The sequence below is a fragment of the Stenella coeruleoalba genome (assembly GCF_951394435.1).
Source record: "Stenella coeruleoalba genome assembly, chromosome: 18".
NCBI classification, from domain to species: Eukaryota; Metazoa; Chordata; class Mammalia; order Artiodactyla; family Delphinidae; genus Stenella; species Stenella coeruleoalba.
The window spans coordinates 59,899,875-59,926,537 of NC_137164.1; the positions used below are offsets into that span (position 1 = coordinate 59,899,875).

Sequence of the window (26,663 nt, forward strand, 5' to 3'; positions counted from 1 at the left end):
CCCAAAATTTTATTATAGACTTTGAGCAAGGAGAACATGTTTTATGCGTACCTATTGCATTTAGCATTTATGAATTTTTAATATGTGTCCCGGAACTAGGACTGATAGGTTGGATTTCTTGAGTCAACTGATCCATGTATTTTATATATATATAAAATCATTTACAAATCATTTTTAAGGATAATTTTCTAACTTGATTTTGTTTCTTTCATTGATGTGGAGGCACCCAGAAACATTAAGAAAGTTGCGTACAGTTGCTAAGACGTATATATTTAACCATAGCAACTCAGATGCAAGCAGCCTGGAACACTGGTAGTGCTTCTGACTTCAAGTTTAATTACAAAGATGGGGGACTGGTTAAATATTCCAGTCTGACACCATCCCTCAACATGACAGAATGTACTTGCTACAGTAGAAAATGGTTACCTTCGGTGAAAAGGTTGGTGTTTATTCACCAGGACCCTAGTTCCTGACAGCTCCTCAGAGATGACTTCCATTTGCTTGTTACACTGCATATGAAAGACAATGCCTTCTTCCCCAATCCTAAATACCTATAGGAATCTGGTGATGATTTCAGCGATTTTACTGTAAAGTCCCTTGCCTCATAACTGCTGTCTCCAAAGTGCTGGAGAAAATATACAAGGCAAAAAAAAATGATTTTTTGCTCACTGAGTGTCACCTGTGTGCCTCTAGTCCAAACTAGAATTCTCTCTCCTTCACCAACATGTCAATACAATCACCAAATACTTTGTTTCTCCCTCCAAAAGTCCCCTGGATCTGTCTGCTGCTTTCTCCTTTCCTACTGCACTGCCCTTGCCAGGGATACTGTGTCTTAAACTTGGGCTCAATGGCCTCCAGACCTGCTCATTCCAGGTCAGTCTGCACACTGCAGCCAAATTCGTGTCATTAAAATCCAAATCCTATTATGGTAAGCCCCTTTTCATTCCCAGTTTCTATTTGTCCTTAGTACAAAGTCTAAACTTCTTCAGTGGCTTACAAGAATGTTAACTATTTGAACCTGCCTGATTTTCCAGTTCTTTCTGGTGTTACTCCATGTCGTAGGCAAACTGATTGGTTATTTCAATCTTAGGTCTTCTTCTCAACTTTATCAATACTTTCCCTAAGTCAAGGTTTCTCAAACTTGGCACTATTGACATTTTGGGTTGGCTTTGTTCTTTGTTGTGGGAACTGCCCTGCGCATGGTAGGATGTGTACCAGCATCGTTGGCCTCAACCCATCTGATGGCAGTGGCACCCAGCCTCCAGACAACCAAAAATGTCTCCAGATCTTGCCAAATGTCCCCTGGGAGCCAACATCATCTCCTGTTGAGAATCATTGCCCTGGTGAACTAACCCAATCCATGATTTTATATATCAAATACGACAAGAGTTTTATAAGCTAGATCTCTTTCCTCCTTCTTTTCCACTCCCTCTCATTTTCTGTCTTTCCCTTTCCCCCACCTCCCTTTCCCTCTCCCTTTTCCCCTCCTTCACCCTCTTTCTCTCTCATAGCAGTCCAGGGGTGAAGTTGTCCAACTCCAATATTGTTGGGAACCCAGTTTTGGTTTTGTTTTTGTTTTCTGGCTTTATCAAATTAAGAATTTTTCCTCATCCACAAGGCTTAAGATGACTCACTACCATCGTGTCCACATTCTAGCCAACAAGAAGATAAAAACCAGAAGTGAGTGAGCTTTTTCCTTTTAAGGGTGTAACCTAAATGCATACATCACTTCTACTAGCTTCAAAGAAGGCTGAGAAATGTAAAACTCAAGTTTCCATTGGAAAAATAGTAATATTAATAAAAATAAACAAATAAATGAATAAAGAATCAAAGTGGGAAGAATGCATATCAGGGAACAACCAGCAGTTTTTGCCACCATGTGCCTCCTTGATCACCGAAATAGCAGATGTTCATCTTTCTTTTCTTAAAAAAATGCATTCACATTTTGCCCAAGGAAAACAACCACAAAATTCCAGCCAGTTCCTGCACCCATATCAAAGTCCAGGGTCTCTGAGGGATAGCTTTCTCCATAATCTCCTTATGTTGCTTCTCCTGATCAGGAAACTATGAAGTAAAAGAAAAGTACTGTGTTCCCCATCACTATAGACACACACATGCTTACAAACTCAATACCTGATCATGTCATAGAAACAGGAGAACAGTAATTTTTAAAATAATAATTTAATAAGAACTTTCCTCCAAAAGAGGGAAGAATAGGAAATGCACAGTAATCTCTGGTCCATAGGAACTATCAACTCCTGCTGGGCAGAAACTGGGAAGACTCCTGCCCAGACAGGGACTCAGCTTCTGAGTCAATTCCATCTGGCAGCCCCTGATTCCTGTACCCGTAATTCTACTTCCAGAAATTTCTTCTGTCTTTTTATTATCTATGGTCCCATCAAAGTGGGAAGGAAAGGAAAGTCTGCCCTTCCGAGGGACTACACTTTTGCAGCCTTATTCCTGCTAGTGAAGGTTTGGGTTCCTGAGGGTCTCCGCAGAGCTGAAGTAAATCACAGGCTTTCTAGGTCAGGCTTATGGTTTCTTTGATTATAGTAAATTTCTGGCGCTAGTCTCCATTAGAAAGACTTCTAGAAGTTTTGAGTCTGAAGACTTTTACTTACTGGCCTCTTGGCCCTTCCAATTTCCCTCTTCTCTCAACTTAATTGTGGCTTCCCTTAGAATTTGAAAGAACAGGCTTTAGAAAGAAGGCAATCTCTATAATCTGATCTTTGTTGTTGACAGACAGAAATATATAACAGGAGAAAATCTTGGGGTCACAGTCTTATTTCCTACTAAAGCTACCTCCTCAGAGCCACCCTCTATAACTGCTTTAATTTGGGGTAAGATGTAGTTAGTTGGTTTTTTCAGCTCTGCAGAGTCCAAATTACTAGACCCTCATTCAACATAGATCACAAGATTCTCGTGGATATTTTTTCTATCTTCACCACCATGTAACACTGAGTATGACTCTTAGCAAGTGTTCAGTAACTGTTTTTCAGTGAACTTTAAAAGTTGGCTAACTACATAAAACCTGTGAGAAGGGTCAAATAAGAGGCAGGCTTGGTGAGGCATGTTTAAAGGAGAGATCACTGTGGCTGTAATTGCTACAAAAATCCTGTGGAGGGGTAGGTTTTATGGAGAACTTTCCATCCCACTGACTTTTTTTTTTTAATTCAAATATGTCACATAATTTTCAGATCAATCCCGTGAAATAGATAATACATTGCCAGTTTACAAAGGACAAAAGCTGAACCTCAAAGCTTCCTTCTGTTAAAAAACAAAATTCAACTGAGTAAAATTTAACGATCTTGTTGGCTTTATTCAGTAATTCACGAACCAGGCAGTATCCAATCTAGCAAATAGAAAGGAGGTCTAAGGAGCTGTACAAAGTAAAGGACTTTATAGCCGGAGGGAGCTGGAACAATGAAGTTATACTTGGCAGAAAAAGTGGGTTGATTATTGCAGGTTACTTTCCTTTAGGGGATGGCAGGGGTCTACCAGGCAGGTGACCTAACTAGTGCTGATAAGGTGATCCCCAATTGACGGCTTTAAGATTCCATTTCTGGGAGATCCAAAATTATAAAGTTAAGTCTTGGTTTGGTGACATGGGGCTTAGCATAAGTGACTCCATTTTGGTCCTATTGTCTTACACTTCCTACTGTTGCACAACTAGCAAGAGGCAGAGCTTGGTCAAACCCACTTCTTCCAAATTTCAAAATCTTTGCTATTCTCATTCTCTAGAACTGCCTCTTGTGTGATTCTAGGCCAAGGAGAGGTGGGGAAGAGTATTCGAAACAGAGAGACAAGTCATGAGCAAATGGTGCCAAAGGAAGAAAAAAAAGAATGTTTAGAAAACAATTAGGGGTATATATATATATATATATATATATATATATATATATATATATATATGTGTGTGTGTATATATATATATATATATATATGCCTGGATTGGGGAAAAGAGTGATTTTGTACAGAAAAGAAGAAACTAATGACAGATTAAACTGAAAAGACCCTGACAGGAAAAAGTATTGATATTTTGAGTATTTGATGACTAAGTCTCCTTGAATGAGACTCCATTTTGCTGAATTCCAAAACAAAGCAAGTTGTGCTATAACAAGTCTGCATTTTATGGGTAGATATTTTAATGCTTGCCTTCTTATTTTTATGAGATAATTATTGTTTGATTATGTGGAATAATGGTGTGTTATTGTTTTCACAATTTTGAAGGAAAAAAGGTTGAAATTTCCTTTCTTTTACAAATATAATTCATGCTGTTTAATATTTATCTCCTTCACTCATCTTATTGTCACTGCCACAAATAACAATGAAGTAAATAACGTTTTTCATTTTCCTTGAACAATTGTTTAGGAAAAGTTACTTTAATCTTAGAGGATGGAATGATGGCTTTTTTTTCCTCTGAATGCTTTTATCTCACATAGGAAATACAAAAGATGCACAAATGAGTTGATTATCTTGGTACCCATTTTAGCAAGCTGGTTTCATGATCAGGAAATTCATTGTCAAAGAGGAGTTTCAAAAGAAAAATTAGGGCATTCGAGTGTCACTTAATTAGATAAATGGATCTCGGTAATTAGACTTTTTTGGAAAGATAATGTATTTGTCAGACGTATTTAGGCACGTTTATTTAATAAATATCCCCAGGAGATGTTAGTCCCTCTTGTATTTAATCGTGATGCGTTTCTAAACATATCCTGAGGATATTAGGGAATTTCCTGCTCTGTTAGTGGGCTGCTCCAAAGTTTCTTTTAGTTTCAGAAATCACAGAGATCTCATCCCAGCCTTAAATGACTATTTAAGGAATACTGACTAGAATAGGTGATTAGCAATGGGAAATAGTTTGTGTAATTGAAATTTATCTTGGGCCAAAGGAGACAGAGAAGGGAGAGAGGAAAGGCTGAAGGGTCTAACAGTTTCTTACTTGATATTGGATATGTTTGCTCTTAAATCAGTACTATTATCTGGCTCAACTGAATCTCCCTTTTAACCTACAGACTTTTTTATACTAGCTCAGGTAGGCAAGGCAATTTCATCAGGCATTCAGAGTGAACCAGTCACCATAAACCAGTAGAAGTCCTGGAATTTATAAAATAGAATGTATTGATATCATCATCAATCAATCAGCACATAGGCACATGTGGCACTTTTCAGAGGAACATCAATTGTCTATCAACAACATATAAAACAAACAAATGTGTTTTGGTTTTTGTCTACACATATTTATAATTCCAATTACAGAGCTAAATTTTGACCACCGTAGTGATAATAAAGAATTTATATGTTCTAAAAATGGAAAAGAAAATACAAGAATCTAATAAAGTTTATTATAAGTGTGGATGGTTACTTTGTTGAGAATAAGTTGAGATTAGAAGCAAATAATATCAAATTCAGAACAAGACAATGTGTGCAAAATTACCTGAAGCAGTTTAAAGCCTTCACAAACGTGAATTAAATGTCTTACATCTTGCTGAGGTCTGAACAGGCACATATGAATAGACAAAATAATATATCTGAAGAACTGTCATTACTTTTATTTCTCAAATTCAATCATATTGGCCCTTCAATGATCATTCTGCTAAGCTGTGAGGTAGAACACAAAATTTCTCTAGCAACTGAAGTAATAAAAAGACCAATTCAAAAGTTTTTCTTATGTGCTGCCATTGAGATAATCTGAAGGGAAAGTACAAGCTAAAAGGACTCGAGTTGGGATTCTCCCAGCAAAATGCAGGAATGGAGGTGGCAGATTGCAGACAACCTGGAGAAATGGAAAAAGTAGAAGCTCGGGCTTATGTCAGAGCTTTTTAAATCCACCTCCCCATATACAGGCCATGACTTTGGTTAAATTTTAATTTCTTACAGCCTCAGTTTCTTTTTTTGTTTGTTTTTAATATTTATCTATCTATCTATCTATTTTGGCTGCACCGGGTCTTGGTAGCGGCATGCGGTATCTTTTAGTTGCAGCATGCGGACTCTTAGTTGCGGCACGCGTGCGGGATCGAACGCAGGCCCCCTGCATTGGGAGCTCGGAGTCTTACCCACTGGACCACCAGGGAAGTCCCACAGCCTCAGTTTCATAATCTCTGAAGTAATGATGATAATGTCTCAGGAGAGATAATGAGACAAAGACGTGAACAAATTTGCATAAAATTGCTTAACATAGTTCCTTACACATAATAGACATTTAAAAAATATATGATATTCCTTTTCCAAACAAATGAAACAGGAAGATCCTGTTCTTATAATACAATTGGAAAACTACAAAACCAAAGTGATGTTGTGGCCCACAGAGAACAAAATTAGCATTTGTCCCCTTTGTTAGTAATGAAAGTGAAGACACTGTAACTCAGGGTTTATTTCTATATAATGGGGGCTCACCCTCTGGTTATCAGGTTAATATTACATATCATTATAAAAGTTGGTTAATGGGGCTTCCCTGGTGGCGCAGTGGTTGAGAGTCCGCCTGCCGATGCAGGGGACACGGGTTCGTGTCCCGGTCCGGGAAGATCCCACATGCCGCGGAGCGGCTGGGCCCGTGAGCCATGGCCGCTGAGCCTGCGCATCCGGAGCCTGTGCTCCGCAACGGGAGAGGCCACAACAGTGACAGGCCCGCGTACCGCAAAAAAACAAAAAAAATTGGTTAATGAAAATAGCCAAAATGCTTATCCAGCTTCTGTCTCCTGTTCTGGTTCAAAGGTGAGAATACTGGTTGTGCTTTTCAATAATGTGCATCTTAATCCCTTTTAACTCACCAGAAATGAATTTACTGGAAATTCTGCCTTAAATGACCTATACTTCTCACCTTTAATGTATCAATATTGTGGCACCATTTTTCATATTCTCACAAGTCTACATGTCTTATCAAGAACTCAGGAAGACGCATCAGGCACAAGTAATATGCTTCCATTTGGATGATAAATGTTTATTATAGGCATCTATGGCTGTAAATTTCCCTCTAAGCACTGCTTTAGCTACATGCCGTATATTTCGTATGTGTATCTTCATTTCTATTCATGTCAAAGTAATTTCTAATTTTCCTTGTGATTTCTTCTTTGATCCACTGTTTATTTAGAAGTGTGTTGCTTAATTTTTATAATACATACTTGTGAATTTTCCAAGTTTCTTTCTTGTTGATTTATTTCTAATTTTATTCCATTGTAGTCAGAGAACATACTTTGTATGATTTCAATTCTTTTAAATTTATTAAAGTTTGTTTTATGGCCTAGCATGTGGCCTATCTTGAACAGTGTTCCATGTATACTTGGGAAGAATGTGTATTCTACAGCTGTTGGGTAAAGTGTTCCAAAGGTATCTGTTAGGTCTAGTTGGTGCATAGTGAAGTTCAAGTCTTCTATTTCCTGTTAATCTTCTGCCTGGTTGTTCTATCCATTATTAGAAGTTAGTTACTGAAGTCTCCAATTATTACTTTTAACTTTTGCCTTGTCTGCCCATCCACCTTCATCTCAAGACTGTCTATCACACTGTCTACCACAATCCACATGGTTATAGCAGTGGGGCTTCTAGTGGCCATGTTTTAAATGTTATCAGGTCCTACTCATCACTCATGGATTGAGAGAGATCAGGAGTAAGCATTCAAACCTGAACTACTCCAATCAACTAGGCACTTTCCTAAGGAAATTAAGAACTGGACCAGAGAATCACCAACACTATTTTTCAATGGAACAAATAATGGCTTATACAAGAAATGGAAAACTAAGGAAGATGGGCTTTAATCAGATTTATATACATACAGAAGGAGAGAATAAGTACATGCCCACAAATGATTTCCCTTTTTTTTTTTTTTTACCTCCAACTCAATCTGTTCTTAAGGCCCTACTATAACTCTGACCTTGGATCATAGGAAAAACCTCTGTAGCATCATAATACATGTCCCATTTTTACATATACTAGCCTCAAGAAGTTTCTATTTATTTCTACCAGAAAAGAGCAATAAACATATAATGGAAATATTCTTGTTGCATTAATGAACAGCTCAGTTGATAAAATAAAATGTGGGGCAAATTAAAAATATCACCTAGAACTGGCATTCCGAAAAGAATACCAGTTGTGGAAAATGGAAGAATTTCTTTACCAAAAAATTTCTAGCAAGAGATTTAAATCTAGAAAGTTAACCTAAGAAAATCAGGGATAAAAAAAAACATATATGTACTAGTAGACCATAGTCACATTGTTTGTAATAGTGAAGCATGTCAAAAAATCAGAGATTATGTGTTTAAGATTGTGGAATTTATTATATATTATAAATTACTTGGTATTCATAAAATAAAATATATATAAGATCATAAAATTACTATGAAGATCTGTCTACCTAGATACGAAAGAATTTCTGTGAATTATTAAAGGAAGGAATCCAAATAATTTTGTAAACCATCCCACTTTGACAAATAGGTATCTGCTGGTGTGTTTGCGTGTGTGTGTGTGTAATGGAGAATGTTGCATAGATATTCTTCAGCAATGTGTTAACAGTTATCATCCCCTGGTTTGTGGACTGAAGGAAAATTTTTGCTAAACTTAAAAAAATTAATAGTGTTTACATTATTTATAATAAGCATATATTATATAATTACAGGAAATAAGGCTATTTTTATTTTGATAAAAAAGAAAGAAATGTATGTGGCCAGAGATTTTTCTGTTGAGAAGAAAACCACAGAAACTCAAATGTTAAAAGATAACATGAAATGAAGTCAAAGTCCAAATCCTGGGGCACTGAGAAAAGGCCTTGTGTCCAGGCAGTGTGAAAGAACTCCGGAGGACTGGGTTATTTCTCTTTTAGTAATTCTAGAAAGGTAAGTAGGGAAGTCTGGTAAGGGGTAGAAAAGAAGTTCAAGTTTGATGAATAGATTTGTATCCTAAAGATCCTGAAGAAAATTTTTGGAATATCTTCCAGGAATAATAATAAAAAAAAATGGTAGGAATGCCTTGGGTGTGGACTTAGGCCGTTTAATTCTACTAAGTTAATTTAACAATTTGCCTTCCACCCTGTGCAGACCTTCCATTTGTCTTTCTGTGCCCTCCAGCCCTTGTCTCCACCCCCTCTGCTCTGTGAGTTCCAATCGGAATCAAAGCCAAGGCCTCCGCAGCCCTCGGGATTCTGGTTTGGCTGACGGGAGGGAGAAGAGGCTGGACAGGAAAGGGGGTGGAGAGTGACACTAGTTAGATGGTTCGTTCCTCGGGCGGCGCCTTCCCACCCACTAAAGCGGACAGGGCTTCTCTTCTCAGCATTTCTATCCTCCAAGCCTAAGGATGGAAATACACCCCTCTGCCAGTGTTGCACTCAGCCCCTGGGGTTCCCTGCTCTCTGCCTTCACCTCTGAAAAGAGTTCCTTTATTAAATTCCTCCAATTACTCAGCATGATGCGCCAGCTGTTTCCTGCAGGAACCCCGCTAATACAAAAACCTATCTGTAAAACGGATTAGCAGGTTCTACCCTTCTGTTCTTTATAGGAAACTACTTCATTAGGTAATTGCTCCTGCAATTACAAAGGAGTCTGCAGCAGACCTGGTCAGCACTAGGTCCATATCGCCACATCTCTCCACTGGTTTCTTTCATTTTCATCCCCTAAGCTAACACCTGTTCTTCCTGATTGCCAAAACCCTTCCACCCATGCACAGGAAAGATGGAAGTGCCCAGAAATGTACATGCCCCACCGCTACCTCACGGCAGCCAATCAATGACACCACGTGTGGTGTAGAAACACTTCGGCTCCCTCATCCTTGCCTAGGACAGATCTGAGTCTGACATAGCCTCTCTCTGGATACACGTTGCTGGATTCCGTCGCAGTTGCTCTCGGTGGGATTTAACTTGATATCACAAGCTTGCTTTGATTCTTCCCTTCCCCTCCCCACCCATCGCGTCCCTGTTTCAGGTCCCCACTCATCTATGTGTTTTTCCTGGATACATTTCCTAATAAATCACTTTCACTTAAAGCCTCATCCCAGGGTCTGCTTCCAGGCAACCCAATCTAAGTCCGAACTGCATGATATGCATCAGAAAATAAATTTTAGAAAATATAAAATGATACAAAATAATAAGAATTCCTTTAAAACAGGCAAATAGACATATGTCTGAAAGAAATCTGTGTCAGGTAAATTTAGATTTTTTTTGACAAATGGTGATTTAATATAATTAATTTGGGGCATTGACAGAATTTCCTAAAGAGCAATGCTCAGGGGAGAACTGATTCACTTTCTCTGACATCATTTTAATGTTGAGATGTTAAATTCTAAGAGCATGAACTCTGATGAGCTCCAGTTATCTGTTACGTGTGGGTGTGGCACTTTGAAGGGTAAGGAGGAAGCATTCTGCTGTTTTTTCATAGAACAACAAGATTGGAAAAAAGCAGTGGGTGCTCATTGAACTAGCTCTGCTTGGAGAGGTCTCCCAGCCCCATTTTTCCATACTCCAGGCCCCCCAGACCTGACTCATCATTAACTTCTCTAGAGAAGAACAACCATCTTTGTAAAATCAGAGTGAAGGATGGAGAAGAGACTAAAAATACACCGTTCATTATTTTCCTATTTCAGCCTTTGTTTTGATAAATGAGGTGACCAAGCGCCAGGAGTTTAAGTGGTTTACACAAAACCATTCAGATCATTAGTGGAAGGGTAGGGATGTAGACCCAGGTACCCAAAGTTCTAGCTAAGAGCAGTTCCACTACTGATACTAGCTTTTCCACTTTTAAAACTACTGAAATATTCTTCCAGATTCTAAGAGAGATACAAATTTCATCTTTCACCACCTTTTGATTTTTTTTAATTGAGAAAATTATATCAGAAAATTAAATGATTTGCTTACTTTAATTACAAAAGTTGGTGGAAGTTAATTATTTATAAAGTCATTAGAAAGTTTACCTTCTTTATTACGAGGCTGACTTAAAAGTGAGGGATGGAAGAGTGTGGGCCACCCTCTCTCCCTTCCCAGAAGGCAGGCAGTCACAGCCCCCCTCCAGGAAGGGAGCCAGGTGTCACCAACCACTCTGAGGAGAATGCTTAATGTAAAAAGACATGTTTCATAACCGAAACGGAAGACGTATATTCAAGTCAACAAAAGAAACATAAAATATTGAAATAATTTCCTCCCTAATCTTTTCTTTGTTTATTTATTGAGCTGAAAAGATTTCTAAGCAATTTGTCAATTTAGAATTTCTAAGCAATTTGTCAATTTAGAATGAAATACTGAAAGAATAATTACAATATTTCTATGCCTACAGAAGATAGTACTGATGTAAATAACTTTTTCAAAAAAAGATAGCCTGATAAATTCAGGTACCTAAATTATTTCCATTGGTACATTTTTCAAAACCTAATAAGCAGGCATAAGATCTATGAGTGAGTTCTCCCTGCACACTGGTATCCCTGGTTTGGGTTTTGGTTTAGGCCTGGCCAGTTTGAATATACTTATAAAAGCCATTCTACAAAGTTTACATGCACGTCAATGACTATAAGTTAAAAGTGAGAAGATATAGTACATGATAGACTCCGTAGGAACAAATCTTGATGAGAAAGTTAAAAACTATTTTACAAACACACTTAGAGTTACCAAATTTTGTTTGTGCTTTTTGATCAGTTTGAATAGCGTACATAGTCTAAATGCAGGTTTTTAATTATTTTGTAAAGCTTCCTTTCCAAGAGAAAAGAGACCACTACTAAGTTGATCTTTAGTCATTTACAAATGAAAACTCAGAAATGTTATACTGTCCTGTGATAAAACTACACATTCTATTTCTGTAAAGTTTGCTTCTGCCTACATGCAAAACTAACATTGTTAGAGGAAGTTATGGAAAGAATAATTAACTTTGAGAAAAAAGGAACTATAAATGTGAACAAAATAATACCCTTTAGAAAACAATCACCTCATAATTAGAGCCATTCTGGAGAAATTTAGTGCGTGTGTTTGTTGTTTTTGTTGTATGCAGACACAAAATTATCTTTGAAATGGAATCTTTATTAGTTTCCTCTAACATTAACCTCTACAGCAGAGACCTGAGCCTAACGTGAGCGTTCAAACTCAAATCAACGCTCACCAGCTGTGTGACGTTAGGCAGGTTACATAACCCTTCTGAGCCTGTTTCCTCATCAATCGAATGGAAATGTTAATAATAGGAATTATCTCATAGCATTACTGTGAGGATTAAAATGAATCAATACACAGAAATACTTAGAAGGCCTGGCACAGAGTTACACTGTATATGTTTCATCATTATTGTTCCCATTGTATCATAGTTGCTCAATAAACATTTGCTGAATTAAACGCTCCTTCAAAATAAAACAATGTAGAGCAGTCCTAATCAGATAACACAAAGTATTCTCACATTTGATAAATATGCAAGTTTGAAGGCTGGTATTTGCAAAGCAAGGAGTGGCTTATGCAGTGCTATCTGAGGGGCTCTGAGAACCCCCCATCATTCCCATAAATTCTGCTCTAGTGCCTGAAGCCCACCCAATAAGACTTTGGCCAAACCACTGAAAGTCCATTTAAAAAACAGATGATAAAGAGTGGAAAGAGGTGATATTACATATTAAAACATAGTCAACCACTCAGAACAAGGTGGGGAATTTAAATAATACCTACTGATACTTTAGCCATATAGTTTATTAGATTAAGTCAACTAGTTACAGTCAGTGGGATCCTACCAGAGAAAACAAGGAAGCTTAACAGGAGACTGCTGGAAGGGCTCTGTGATAAGGTAGGAGGAATAAATTGCCTACTTAATTTTTTTTCAGAGGCTAGCATACCTCTGTCACCTAAGAATGCCATCAATACTATTTTAAAACAAGAATTTTCAACCTCAGGATGTAGGTGGTAGTGCATCTAGCTTTTGAAGTCACTGACAAAAAGATCTGATGTTATGACACTTCCATTATCCCACAAAATAAAGACTTTCTTGTTGTTGTTTTTTTAAAGTGGTTCCATGCTTCAAAGGGAAAGCTTGTCTCCACCTAACATTGGTGGTTTCATCTATACTGCGTGCAGAGTACAAATTGCAGTGCAGGAGTTACTGTAGATCAGTTGCTGTCACAATTAGAGAGCCTGACATTGGGTTCCAACGGTAGACACTGCTGCTATATAACCCTGACCTGAAACATTTGAAGGCGGACAAAGAACTTAGAAACAACTGGTGTGCTGTGAGGCGCAAATGGCGCTAGTTTGTAATACACAGCTATTGAACTAATTCCAGAAAGTTCAGTGCCTTAGTATTACTTTGAGTTCCAAGGTCTGGGTTAATATGCTCAGTGTGTGTGTTATGATAGGAACTAAAGATTGGAAGCTATGTAGTAACCCTTCGATACTTCTAATGAATGTTACATAAACTTGAGGCGGGAGCAGGGGGTCTCTATATAACATTCCTCTCCTTCCTTCCCAAACTCTCATAAGACAGATACAGCCATCAGACTGATGAGGGCTGAAGTGTCAGTTCTCTTAAGGCTAAAAGCTAGCTCATAGGACACAAGGCAGGTGTGCTGGCAGATGACCTGCTAACACTCACATGAATTTCCTTTTCACACTTCCTAATCCCAAGATGTGGCAGAAGCAAAGTCAATTGCACTACTCATGGAAGAGAGCAGACTAGAGTGTACTTTCTCTATAGGTAGGCAGTTCTCTCCCACAAAAAAGAAAGAGTGAGGCAAACCTGCCAGCTCCCTCCTCCTCACTGATAAACTAGAGAACTACTCCTTTCTACATAGAGAGAGTCCAGAAAAAAACGTCCGGCATGTAGTTTTCAGCAGGGGTGCAGACATATTACCAGAGGACTTTGGGAAATGTACGTAGGTGCACCTGGCATTTAGCGCGTGAGTGCCAGAGTTGCCGAACATCCTACAGAGCACACTACACTCCCAGGCAATGAACAATCATCCTGCCTAATATCCAGCAGCACTCCAGTTGAGAAGCACTGCTGGGGACCCTTTCACAGGGAAACAGGAATGGCAAGGAACGAGTGACCCACAGCTTTGTGAGTGGATGTGTGTGTGCACATGCATAGCTGCACCTATGGGAATACAGCTAAGGTCATGTGAACTCTTACTTGCTTTTTTTAAAATTAAGGTACTTATCACCCTTTTTAGCGGACAGTTCTGAGACATCACTACCACCAAGATACAGGAAAATTCTGTCATTCCAGAAATCCCCCCATGCCTTTTGCAGTCAGCCCTTCCTATGCGAATCCCTTAGCAACTACCAACTTGTTTTCTGTCCTAATAATTCTGCCTGTTCCAGAACACCATATAAACAGAAGCATACCTTTCAATCTGGCTTCTTTCACTGAGCATAGCCCATCTGAGATCCATTCATGTTACTGTATGGATCAGTGTCTGTTCCTGCTTGTTGCTCAGTAATATTCCACTGTGAGGATGAACCACAGTTTGCTTACCCATTCCCCCATTAAGGGGCACTTCCTGTGAAGTTTTAACCTTTAGGGATGTAAGTTGCTGGTAAAATACATATCTTTTACAGGCCAGATGCAAACCTGAACTTGCTTCATCCTTTCCCGTATTCTCTACCACCTCCTCCAGAACGCCAGTCTGATTCAGGTGACCCCAATTTGTGAATACACATTTCTCACACATGCTACTATCACATCATTTACTACATCGTAATACTCAGTTTCTCCTAACAGACTTTAAACTCAATTAATATTTACTGAATACATGTTTGAACAAGTGAATGACCAATGACTGAAAGGGCTCTTACACATGATATATCAACAATGATTTAAGTAATATATCAGCTACCAACTCAAATATTCTGTCCTCCAATTGCTTTGAAAGCAGAAAATTTGAAACCACCTGTCTGCAAAAGGATTTGTTGCTCAGACATTAGATTTTAACTTCTGAGTGTGTAAGAAGTACGTCAGGAAAGCTTTACCGAGACTTAAGTGACCATTAATTATGACCATAACTCCTTCAGCTGGGAGCACTTCTTTTTGACTTATATGCTGAGCCCTGCAAGTCTCCCTACTAAAACCACCAAACCTATGGGTGGTCTTGGGGACCCCTCAGCACACCTGGAATACTCAGAAAGGGTGGGGAAAAGTCCGAACATAGTTCACTTCAATATATATTTTCCAATACAATATCTTTAATAACTTTTTTATAATGTCAATTTTTCTAAAATATACTCTAAGTATGTTTCCATCCAAACCTTGAACTGACATATTTTGATTATTCTATTTGTGAAAAGTGTTCTCAATATAGCCTGAATGGCACAATCTCACTTCCCTTCTACAAGAAATAAAGTACCTTTAATATTGATAACTAAAGGTTGTCTCATCAAGATTAAACTGATAAAGATCAAAATGCATTTATTTTATCCACATTTATAACTTTAGAAAATGAGTAGAAAAATAGTTTCTCTTTAATTTGTAATGAGATATAATATAAATGAATATACTATAATAGCTAAAATTAAACTTATCTGTATTCTTTGAAAAATGTTTATGTGCAAGTATTGAAGTCCTAGATTCAACTTAGTAGAATTAAATACTAATCAAGCATCAAAGTCAGAAACAACCCGTTTAACTATATATATCATGACTGAACTTTTTTAATGTACTCAATGAAATGGAAAGGCATATATACTGTTAAAGTGAATCTATCCCTGAGCTACTATATGATTTTAGACTTTGTCTATAGATGGCAGAAAATATTAAATATTAGATGGTAAAATAAGATAAGGCTTAGCCATAATTGGAATAAATATTTCATAATATGACCTATTATGAATCTCAAAGAAATCATAACAAAATCTTAGCCTTAGACTTTTAGTCAATGAATCATGAACAAATTGGTAGCACTTGAAAATATTTCAGTTAGAATTTAAAAGGCATTGTCAATAATCTATGTTTGCTTTGGTTATTTGAAGGTAATTTTTAAAAATCTTCCCAAGGATGAATATTGAAAATAGTGGAAAAGAGTGGTTTATTTTTACATACATGGGAAAAACATTTTTACTGTTCACTATTTCATACTGATATTTGTTTAGATGTGCTTTCCTGAGACTCTCCTGCTAAAGTAGTGCACTTTTCATAAGAGGACAGATGATGAAAATAAAAAGAAAACCTTTGAATAAATGTGGCCATTAATCCCACAGTGCAACGCTACCAAACACCTGAATTCAAAAGATTCCATGAAGATCCCATACAGAGCAAAATACCCTGCTTTCTAAATGCCATACTCTATGCTTAAGAGAATATGTACAAGGAGGGAAAGATGGTAATCTCCGAGGGGTTTTGTGCTTTGTCCGTCCTTAAAGCTTTCACAGAAGTATCCAAAGGGGTCTAAAACTCTGTAGTAAGATTTGGGGTGAAGAGGGATGCTTTACTTAGATAAAATGGAAGAAGTATTATTGTGAAAGCAATCACAGACTAATTTTAGGAAAGAGTTCATAGTAAAGTGGAAGATCTGAAAACTGTCCCTTAAAAACACCTGGGCTTGGGATTCCCCGGTGGCGCAGTGGTTAAGAGTCCGCCTGCCCATGCAGGGGACCCGGGTTCGTGCCCCCCGGTCCGGGAAGATCCCACATGCCGCGGAGCGCCTGGGCCCGTGAGCCATGGCCGCTGAGCCTGCGCGTCCGGAGCCTGTGCGCCGCAGCGGGAGAGGCCACAGCAGTGAGAGGCCCGCGTACCGCAAAAAGAAAAAAGAAAAAAAAAAACAGCTGGGCTTTCTTACCCCTTGGAAAGTTTTCTTTCACTCCCAGATTATATGTGTCCCAGTTTGAAGGCCACTGGTGACAAAAAGCGCTTTCCTAAATGTTCCAAGAATTCTTTCTATTGATAACTTAACTCCCACATCCAGTTGCAAGTAGGACTATATTGCTGACCTGACCTGCTATGGATCATATAGGATAAACCTGGAAATTGAGACTTGTGCTTAACTCATTTCCGGGGCTTTCTTTCTAATGGTTTCTGTGGTTCTTTGTAGACTCCACACCACTTCACTCCCAATGTGCTGGCCTTTTTATTACTGTGTCTTGTCAATATAGGTAGCAGCTCTATTAAACTACTAATGATAGTAATGTATTTTGTCCTGCCCGAGAAAAACAGTATAATGAGATATAAAATCTCCAGTGTCAAGAATATATACCCCCGACATTAATGCAGTGATTTATGTTGGTAGATCTTACTGTGAATGTCTTTGTAATGCAGGCAAATATATGCATTTCCAATGTGGAAATGAGCTTTTGTATTTCTTATGTTGAAACTTGGGTTCTTTTATAGAAGAACTCATGGGACGTAAAACATAAAAAGTGGAGAACTACTGGTTTAGGAAACAGAAAATCAACTGGGGCAATAACCATCCCTTTTCATATATCTCTGGTCAGCGATGGCAGAATTTTGAACCATGACTTCCTATAATTTAGTTAATAATTTCCCCAAACCAGAAATAACATGTATGATTCTCAATATATTTTTAATAAACTTTTTCTAAAAGTATAACATTAAGGTTATCCAATCATCCAGAATTAGCATAGTCATTCTCTAAAGTGGTTAAAGTAGTGAAATAAATTAAAGGAAACTAACTGAGGTGACACAGAGGTATATCTAGAAATAAAACTCAAGGCAATTTTTGGTTCAGTTATTTATCACCCCACCAAGCCATACCTTTTGTAGTTAATAATTACGCATTCCTTCTCTTACACTGTTTATGCCCTTTGTACCATCAGTCCTTCCAAGTGATTATTTGGAATATGTTTTCAAATATTGGCCTTCACTTTCCTCCTCATCTGTGATATTTTCAACACACCCAATAGTGATAGAGGGGATAGAGAGAGAGAGAGATGGAATGAAAGGCAAGAGGAAAAAATTTTTAAAAGATTATTTTGAAAATCTGGATACAGATGAATATCATGTTAGATAGATGGTTATATATGAAAATAACCCATTCTATCTGATAAGAGAAAGAAAAATAGAATCATTATTGCTTATAACATCCTAGTATTGTCATAATATTTCTGCTATAGAAGGTTCAATACAGTAACAAAGGTATCCACATAAAACAAGGTTAGTACCAACTAACAAGTAGAATTGAGAATAAATGAATCTGATTATTTCTAAAAATCTAGAAAAACAACTTTCTATTTAATTTATATTATAATTTGTTAGCAACCCAGTTCAGCCTATTCAAAAGAAATATGTTTCTAATGCATATCTATAATTCAAATATAAAGGAAAAGAAACCAGTATAAACTATGCATTCTGTTATTATATTTAATTTCTTTTGCTTTAAGTACATCCTTACTAGCTCTTTAGAAACCAATTTTTTATCCAAGATGGCAGTTTCAGGAATTATGTAAAAAGTTTCTGCACGGGCTTCCCTGGTGGCACACTGGTTAAGAGTCCGCCTGCCGATGGAGGGGACACGGGTTCGTGCCCTGGTCCGGGAAGATCCCACGTGCCACGGAGCGGCTGGGCCCGTGAGCCATGGCCGCTGAGCCTGCGCGTCCGGAGCCTGTGCTCCGCAACGGGAGAGGCCACAGCAGTGAGACGCCCGCGTACCGCAAAAAAAAAAAAAAAAAAAAAAAGTTTCTGCATATTTCTTACTTAAAATTTCAACTGGACTATTTTACAGTTTCTAAAAGATAATTCAGACCAATCTCATACACAATAATGTGTATTTTTTTTCAAGGGAAGTGATATTTATGCTTTGCCAATATCTCAGAAAGCACAGCTATCCCAATCGCTATAAAATGAATAGTAAAATGCTACGAAACCATCTATATTCTGTCTATAACGGCAAATGAAAATATTAAGGAAACCTTCAGCTATGTGGAAGAAGGGAAATATGTAAAAAGAAAAGTTGGTCAATTTACTTGAACTTCTTTTCCTTCAAATATCCAAGAGTCAACACATAGTGATTACGCAGAAGTTAAATAAGCTGAGAAAACCTCCAAATATTTGAAATTCACATTTTTCCCTCAGTCTTAAATTCCTCTGAGAATTGCACTTAATTCGGAAATGCTTGGGAATGCTGCTCCTAATTCCCCCCGAAGAGAAGTTTCTTTCCATTTTGATTTCCTCAGCCACAAACTAATCAGTCTTAATTGCTCCCAGCTGTGATTTCTTCTCCCAGGGGTTGCTTCCCGCTGGTACCCAAATAGTACAAAATCATGCAGTTTTGTTAAACTCCAGTAAATACATGGGAGCTTTGTAGAACCTAATTTACTGTACAGGAGCTCAAGCACTGTAACTAGCAAGTAAACTTTCACTCAACTTTGAAAGCTGACAACATAATGAAGATCACTTTTCTCCCAAGAGGTGACAAGATACTGGATAATTGAAAATTATATTTTCTACCATTACAGATTCAACAGAATATTATTTATATTTCTATTTGTAATGTGTGTGTATGCTTGTATGTATGTGGTAACATATATATACACATACATATATATTAAAGTTGTGTTATATGTAAAATATTTTCCTTGTATATTTGGAATTTTTACTGAAATAATTTTAGGAAAAAGAAAAAATAGTTCAGAACTACATGATGCTGTCTTGAAACAAAGTACTTTGTGATAACACCAAGAAAGTGAATTAAAATTTTAAACTTGCCACGTTAAGATCTTCATAAAATTAAATAATTGTCTCTCTTAAATTTTTACTATTTAACCTCAAAAACTGAAAAAAAAGATTATAAAAATCTTTTCAGGTTTTTTAAATCCTATTTATCAGATCATTTTGAAGTGATATCACCTGAAAAGAATATCAGGATTTTATGTTTTCTATTTACTCATTGTACAAACTGAACCATTTAGTTATTTTTCATGAATCAATCTCTAGTAATTAGTTTTGCACAAAGATTGAAAAAGAAGCAACAACAACAAAAATGATTAGAATATATATTACCTGGTATGATGTCACTGTCCATGGATGTCCTCAAATTCCTGTTTGAAAATCACAGAAGGGGACAGGCGTTAAAAAGGCAGAATTAGAGGAAACCATAAACAAAACAAAAAGACAACCCTCAGAATGGGAGAAAATATTTGCAAATGAAGCAACTGACAAAGGATTAATCTCCAAAATTTACAAGCAGCTCATGCAGCTCAATATCAAAAAAACAAACAACCCAATCGAAAAATGGGCAGAGGACCTAAATAGACATTTCTCCAAAGAAGATATACAGATTGCCAACAAACACATGAAAGGATGCTCAACATCATTAATCATTAGAGAAATGCAAATCAAAACTACAAAGATGTATCACCTCACACCAGTCAGAATGGCCATCATCAAAAAATCTACAAACAGTAAATACTAGACAGGTGTGGAAAAAAAGGGACCCCCCCCCCCTTGCATTGTTGGTGGGAATGTAAATTGGTACAGCCACTATGGAGAACAGTATGGAGGTTCTTTAAAAACTAAAGACAGAATTACCATATGACCCAGCAATCCCACTACTGGGCATATGCCCTGAGAAAACCATAATTCAAAAAGAGTCATGTACCAAAATGTTCATTGCAGCTCTATTTACAATAGCCAGGACATGGAAGCAACCTAAGTGTCTATTGACAGATGAATGGATAAAGAATATGTGGCACAAATATGCAATGGAATATTACTCAGCTATAAAAAGAAACGAAATTGAGTTATTTGTAGTGAGGTGCATGGACCTAGTGAAGTCAGAAAGAGAAAAACAAATACTGTATGCTAACACATATATATAGAATCTAAAAAAAAAAAGTGGTTATGAAGAACCTAGGGGCAGGACAGGAATAAAGACACAGACGTAGAGAATGGGCTTGAGGCCACAGGGAGGGGAGGGGGAAGGGTAAATTGGACGAAGTGAGAGAGTGGCATGGACTTATATATATTACCAAATGCAAAATAGATAGCTAATGGGAAGCAGCTGCATAGCACAGGGAGCTCAGCTCGGTGCTTTGTGACCACCTAGAAGGGTGGGATAGGGAGGGTGGGAGGGAGATGCAAGAGGGAGGAGATATGGAGATATACATACACGTGTAGCTGATTTACTTTGTTATAAAGCAGAAACTAACACACGATTGTAAAGCAATTATACTCCAATAAAGATGTTAAAAAAACAAGAGAGTATTCTAAAATTCTAGCATTATCAGGCAAGTGGTAAAAATAATAATTTAGGAGAGAGAGGGGGAAGATGGCGGAAGAGAAAGACGCGGAGATCACCTTCCTCCCCACAGATACATCAGAAATACATCTACACGTGGAACAACTACAGAACACCTACTAAACGCTGGCAGAAGACCTCAGACCTCCCAAAAGGCAAGAAACTCCCCACGTACCTGGGTAGGGCAAAAGAAAAAAGAATAAACGGAGACAAAAGAATAGGGACGGGACCTGCACCAGTGGGAGGGAGCTGTGAAGGAGGAGAGGTTTCCCCACACTAGGAAGCCCCTTCGCCGGTGGAGACTGCGGGTGGCGGAGGGGGGAAGCTTCGGAGCCGCGGAGGAGAGCACAGCAACAGGGGTGCGGAGGGCAAATCAGAGAGATTCCCGAACAGAGGATCAGGGCCGACCGGCACTCACCTGCCCGGGCGGGTGGGGCTGGGAGCTGAGGCTTGGGCTTCGGAGGTTGGAGCTCAGGGAGAGGACTGGCGGCGTGAACACAGCCTGCAGGGGGTTAGTGCACCACGGCTAACCCGGAGGAAGTCCGGGAAAAAGTCTGGAGCTGCCGAAGAGGCAAGAGACTTTTTCTTCCCTCTTTGTTTCCCGGTGCGCGAGGAGAGGGGATTAAGAGCGCTGCTTAAAGGAGCTCCAGAGACGGGCGCGAGCCGCGGCTAAGAGCGCGAGCCCCAAAGACGGGCATGAGACGCTAAGGCTGCTGCCGCTGCCGCCAAGAAGCCTGTGTGCGAGCACAGGTCACTCTCCACACCTCCTTTCTGGAGAGCCTGTGCAGCCCGCCACTGCCAGGGTCCCGGAACCCAGAGACAACTTCCCCAGGAGAACGCACGACACGCCTCAGGCTGCTGCAACTTCACGCCGGCCTCTGGCAATGCAGGCCCCGCCCCGCCTACGTGTCCCTCCCTCCCACCGGCCTGAGTGAGCCAGAGCCCCCGCGTCAGCGGCTCCTTTAATACCGTCCTGTCTGAGCGAAGAACAGACGCCCTCCAGTGACGTAACGCAGAGGCGGGGCCAAATCCAAAGTTGAGCCCCGGGAGCTGTGCGAACAGAGAAGAGAAAGGGAAATCCCTCCCAGCAGCCTCAGAAGAAGCGGATTAAATCACCGCAGTCAGGGCTTTCCTGTTGGCACAGTGGTTGAAAGTCCGCTTGCCGACGCAGGGGCCACGGGTTCGTGCCCCAGTCCGCGAAAATCCCACATGCTGGCTCCCGTGAGCCATGGCCTCTGAGCCTACGCATCCGGAGCCTATGCTCCGCAGCGAGAGAAGCCACAACAGTAGCTCCTTCCTCCCTCCCTCCTCTCTTTCTTTCTACTTCTACTAATTCTTTCTTTCTACTTTTTCTCCCTTTTCTTCTGAGCCGTGTGGATGAAAGGCTCTTGGTGCTGCAGCCAAGAGTCAGTGCTGTGCCTCTGAGGTGGGAGAGACAACTTCAGGACACTGGTCCACAAGAGACCTCCCAGCTCCACGTAATATCAAACGGCGAAAATCTCCCAGAGATCTCCATCTCGACACCAGCACCCAGCTTCACTCAACGACCAGCAAGCTACAGTGCTGGATATCCTATGCCAAACAACTAACAAGACAGGAAAACAACCCCACCCATTAGCAGAGAGGCTGCATAAAATCATAATAAGTACACAGACACCCCAAAACACACCACCAGACGTGGACCTGCCCACCAGAGAAACAAGATCCAGCCTCATCCACCAGAACACAGGCACTAGTCCCCTCTACCAGGAAGCCTACACAACCCACTGAACCAACCTTAGCCACTGGGGACAGACACCAAAAACAACGGGAACTACGAACCTGCAGCCTGTGAAAAGGAGACCCCAAACACAGTAAGATAAGCAAAATGAGAAAACAGAAAAACACACAGCAGATGAAGGAGCAAGATAAAAACCCACCAGACATAACAAATGAATAGGAAATAGGCAGTCTACCTGAAAAAGAATTCAGAATAATGATAGTAAAGATGATCCAAAATCTTGGAAATAGAATAGACAAAATGCAAGAAACATTTAACAAGGACCTAGAAGAACTAAAGATGAAACAAACAACGATGAACAACACAATAAATGAAATTAAAAATACTCTAGATGGGATCAATAGCAGAATAACTGAGGCAGAAGAACAGATAAGTGACCTGGAAGATAAAATAGTGGAAATAACTACTTCAGAGCAGAATAAAGAAAAAAGAATGAAAAGAACTGAGAGGACAGTCTCAGAGACCTCTGGGACAACATTAAATGCACCAACATTCAAATTAAAGGGGTTCCAGAAGAAGAAGAGAAAAAGAAAGGGACTGAGAAAATATATGAAGAGATGATAGTTGAAAACTTCCCTAATATGGGAAACGAAATAGTTAATCAAGTCCAGGAAGCACAGAGAGTCCCATACAGGATAAATCCAAGGAGAAACACGCCAAGACACATATGAAGCAAACTGTCAAAAATTAAGTAGAAAGAAAACATATTAAAAGCAGCAAGGGAAAAACAACAAATAACACACAAGGGAATCCCCATAAGGTTAACAGCTGATCTCTCAGCAGAAACTCTGCAAGCCAGAAGGGACTGGCAGGACATATTTAAAGTGATGAAGGAGAAAAACCTGCAACCAAGATTACTCTACCCAGCAAGGATCTCATTCAGATTTGATGGAGAAATTAAAACCTTAACAGACAAGCAAAAGCTGAGAGAGTTCAGCACCACCAAACCAGCTTTACAACAAATGCTAAAAGAACTTCTCTAGGCAAGAAACACAAGGGAAGGAAAAGACCTACAATAAAAAACCCAAAACAATTAAGAAAATGGGAATAGGAACATACATATCAATAAAACATAGGTAGAACACTCTATGACATAAATCACAGCAAGATCCTTTTTGACCCACCTCCTAGAGAAATGGAAATAAAAACAAAAATAAACAAATGGGACCTAATGAAACTTCAAAGCTTTTGCACAGCAAAGGAAACCATAAACAAGACCAAAAGACAACCCTCAGAATGGGAGAAAATGTTTGCAAATGAAGCAACTGACAAAGGATTAATCTCCAAAATTTACAAGCAGCTCATGCAGCTGAATAAGAAAAAAACAAATAACCCAATCCAACAATGGGCAGAAGACCTAAATAGACATTTCTCCAAAGAAGATATACAGTTTGCCAACAAACACATGAAAGAATGCTCAACATCATTAATCATTAGAGAAATGCAAATGAAAACTGCAATGAGATATCATCGCAGACTGGTCAGAATGGCCATCATCAAAAAATCTAGAAAGAATAAATGCTGGAGAGGGTGTGGAGAAAAGGGAACACTCTTGCACTCCTGGTGGGAATGTGAATTGGTACAGCCACTGTGGAGAACAGTATGGAGGTTCCTTAAAAAACTGCCAATAGAACTGCCATATGACCCAGCAATCCCACTACTGGGCATATACCCTGAGAAAACCATAATTCAAAAAGAGTCATGTACCAAAATGTTCATTGCAGCTCTATTTACAATAGCCAGGAGATGGAAGCAGCCTAAGTGTCTATCATCAGATGAATGGATAAAGAAGATGTGGCACATATATACAATGGAATATTACTCAGCCATAAAAGGAAACGAAATTAAGTTATTTGTAGCGAGGTGGATGGACCTAGAGTCTGTCATACAGAGTGAAGTAAGTCAGAAAGAGAAAGACAAATACCATATGCTAACACATATATATGGAATCTAAGAAAAAAAAAATGTCATGAAGAACCTAGGGGTAAGATGGGAATAAAGACAGACCTACTAGAGAATGGACTTGAGGATATGGGGAGGGGGAAGGGTAAGCTGTGACAATGGGAGAGAGTGGCATGGACATATATACACTACCAAACGTAAAATAGATAGCTAGTGGGAATCAGCTGCATAGCACAGGGAGATCAGCTCGGTGCTTTGTGACCACCCAGTGGGGTGGGATAGGGAGGGTGGGAGGGAGGGAGACGCAAGAGGGAAGAGATATGGGAACATATGTATATGTATAACTGATTCACTTTGTTATAAAGCAGAAATTAACACACCATTGTAAAGCAATTATACTCCAATAAAGATGTAAAAAAAAATAATAATAATTTAAGGTAGACCCTAATAAAGATGCACGTAGCACCCTCTAGAACCATACTGTATAATAGATTTTTCTGAAATGAGAGAAATGTCCTATATCTGTACCGACAATATCTTAATCATTAGCCATATGAGATGATTATCCACTTGAAATGTGGCTAGTATGACTGAGGAACTAAAATTTTTATTTTATTTAAATAGCCACCTGCAGCTAGCAGCTACCACATTGTTCTTAGAAGAGAAAATTTAAATAATAAAAAATTATATTTTTTATTCAAATTAAAAGCAAAGAAGTAAAGAAAACATAACGGCTTCCCTGGTGGCGCAGTGGTTGAGAGTCCGCCTGCCGATGCTAGGGAACGCGGGTTCGTGACCCGGTCCGGGAGGATCCCACGTGCCGCGGGGCGGCTGGGCCCGTGAGCCATGGCCGCTGAGCCTGCGCGTGCGGAGCCTGTGCTCCGCAACGGGAGAGGCCACAGCAGTGAGAGGCACGCGTACCGCCAAAAAAAAAAAAAAAAAAAAAACCATAACAATACAGGTGGCCCAAAAAGATAAAAAATAATACAATGATATCTATAAACTCAACTGCATCAATATTACATTAAATGAATTTGGACTAAATACTCCAAATAAAAGGCAAACTACAGGCTGCTTACATCCAACTATATAGTACTTATAAAAAGAAAAACACACTTTAAATACAAGGGCACAGAAAGTTTGAGAAAAGAAGGATAGGAAAACCTGTACCATGCTAATAATAATACTTGATAGATGATAGACACATAGATAGTGCAGTTCTATCAGTAGAAGTTAAATTAGATGTTAAGGTAAGAAGGATTCCCACAGATAAAAAGGTATATTTCATAATGCTAAAGAGACCAATCAAGAGAAAGATATCACAATCCTAAATCTATGTGTATCCAAAAACATAGCTTCAAAAAATATAAGCAAAATTTGACAGAAATAAAGAAAATGCGCATCCCCAATCATATATGAAGATTTTAACACAGGTCTCTAGATAGCTGGCAGATAAATCATACAAAAATAGTAAAGATATAAAATATCTCGAATTAACAAACTTTACCTAATTAGCATATGTAAAAGGTGCTAGAGTGATAGAATTAACATTTGTTTCAAATATTTATGGGCTATTTACCAAAACTGACCATAATCTGGACCATAATGAAAACAAACTTTAAAATGTTGAAATAATTCAGAATATGTTCTGACATAAGAAATAATTATCAAAGACATATCAATGAGAAAAAGACAAACTAATAGGAAAAAAAGCCACCAAAAATATTGAACAGGAACCAGTTCATTAAAAATATATCAAGATGTCTAATAACATATGAAAAAGTGCTCAACATCATTAGTCATCAGTGAAATTCAATTTAAAACCACAGTGAGAGGCTATTATAATTACACAGGAATGGCTAAA

General features: G+C 38.7%; 1 long non-coding RNA gene across 1 annotated transcript in view; it reads right to left on the reverse strand.

The window, feature by feature from the left end:
• Positions 1 to 21,910, reverse strand: part of LOC307176713 — a 116,619-nt gene extending 94,709 nt beyond the window's left edge. Inside the window, exons 1-2 of the long non-coding RNA XR_013824872.1 lie at positions 21,536 to 21,910; positions 19,881 to 19,918 (exon numbers count right to left, since the gene is read on the reverse strand). This is a non-coding gene — a long non-coding RNA (uncharacterized lncRNA). The remainder of the gene's footprint in view (positions 1 to 19,880; positions 19,919 to 21,535) is intronic.
• Between the last annotated feature and the right edge of the window lie 4,753 nt (positions 21,911 to 26,663).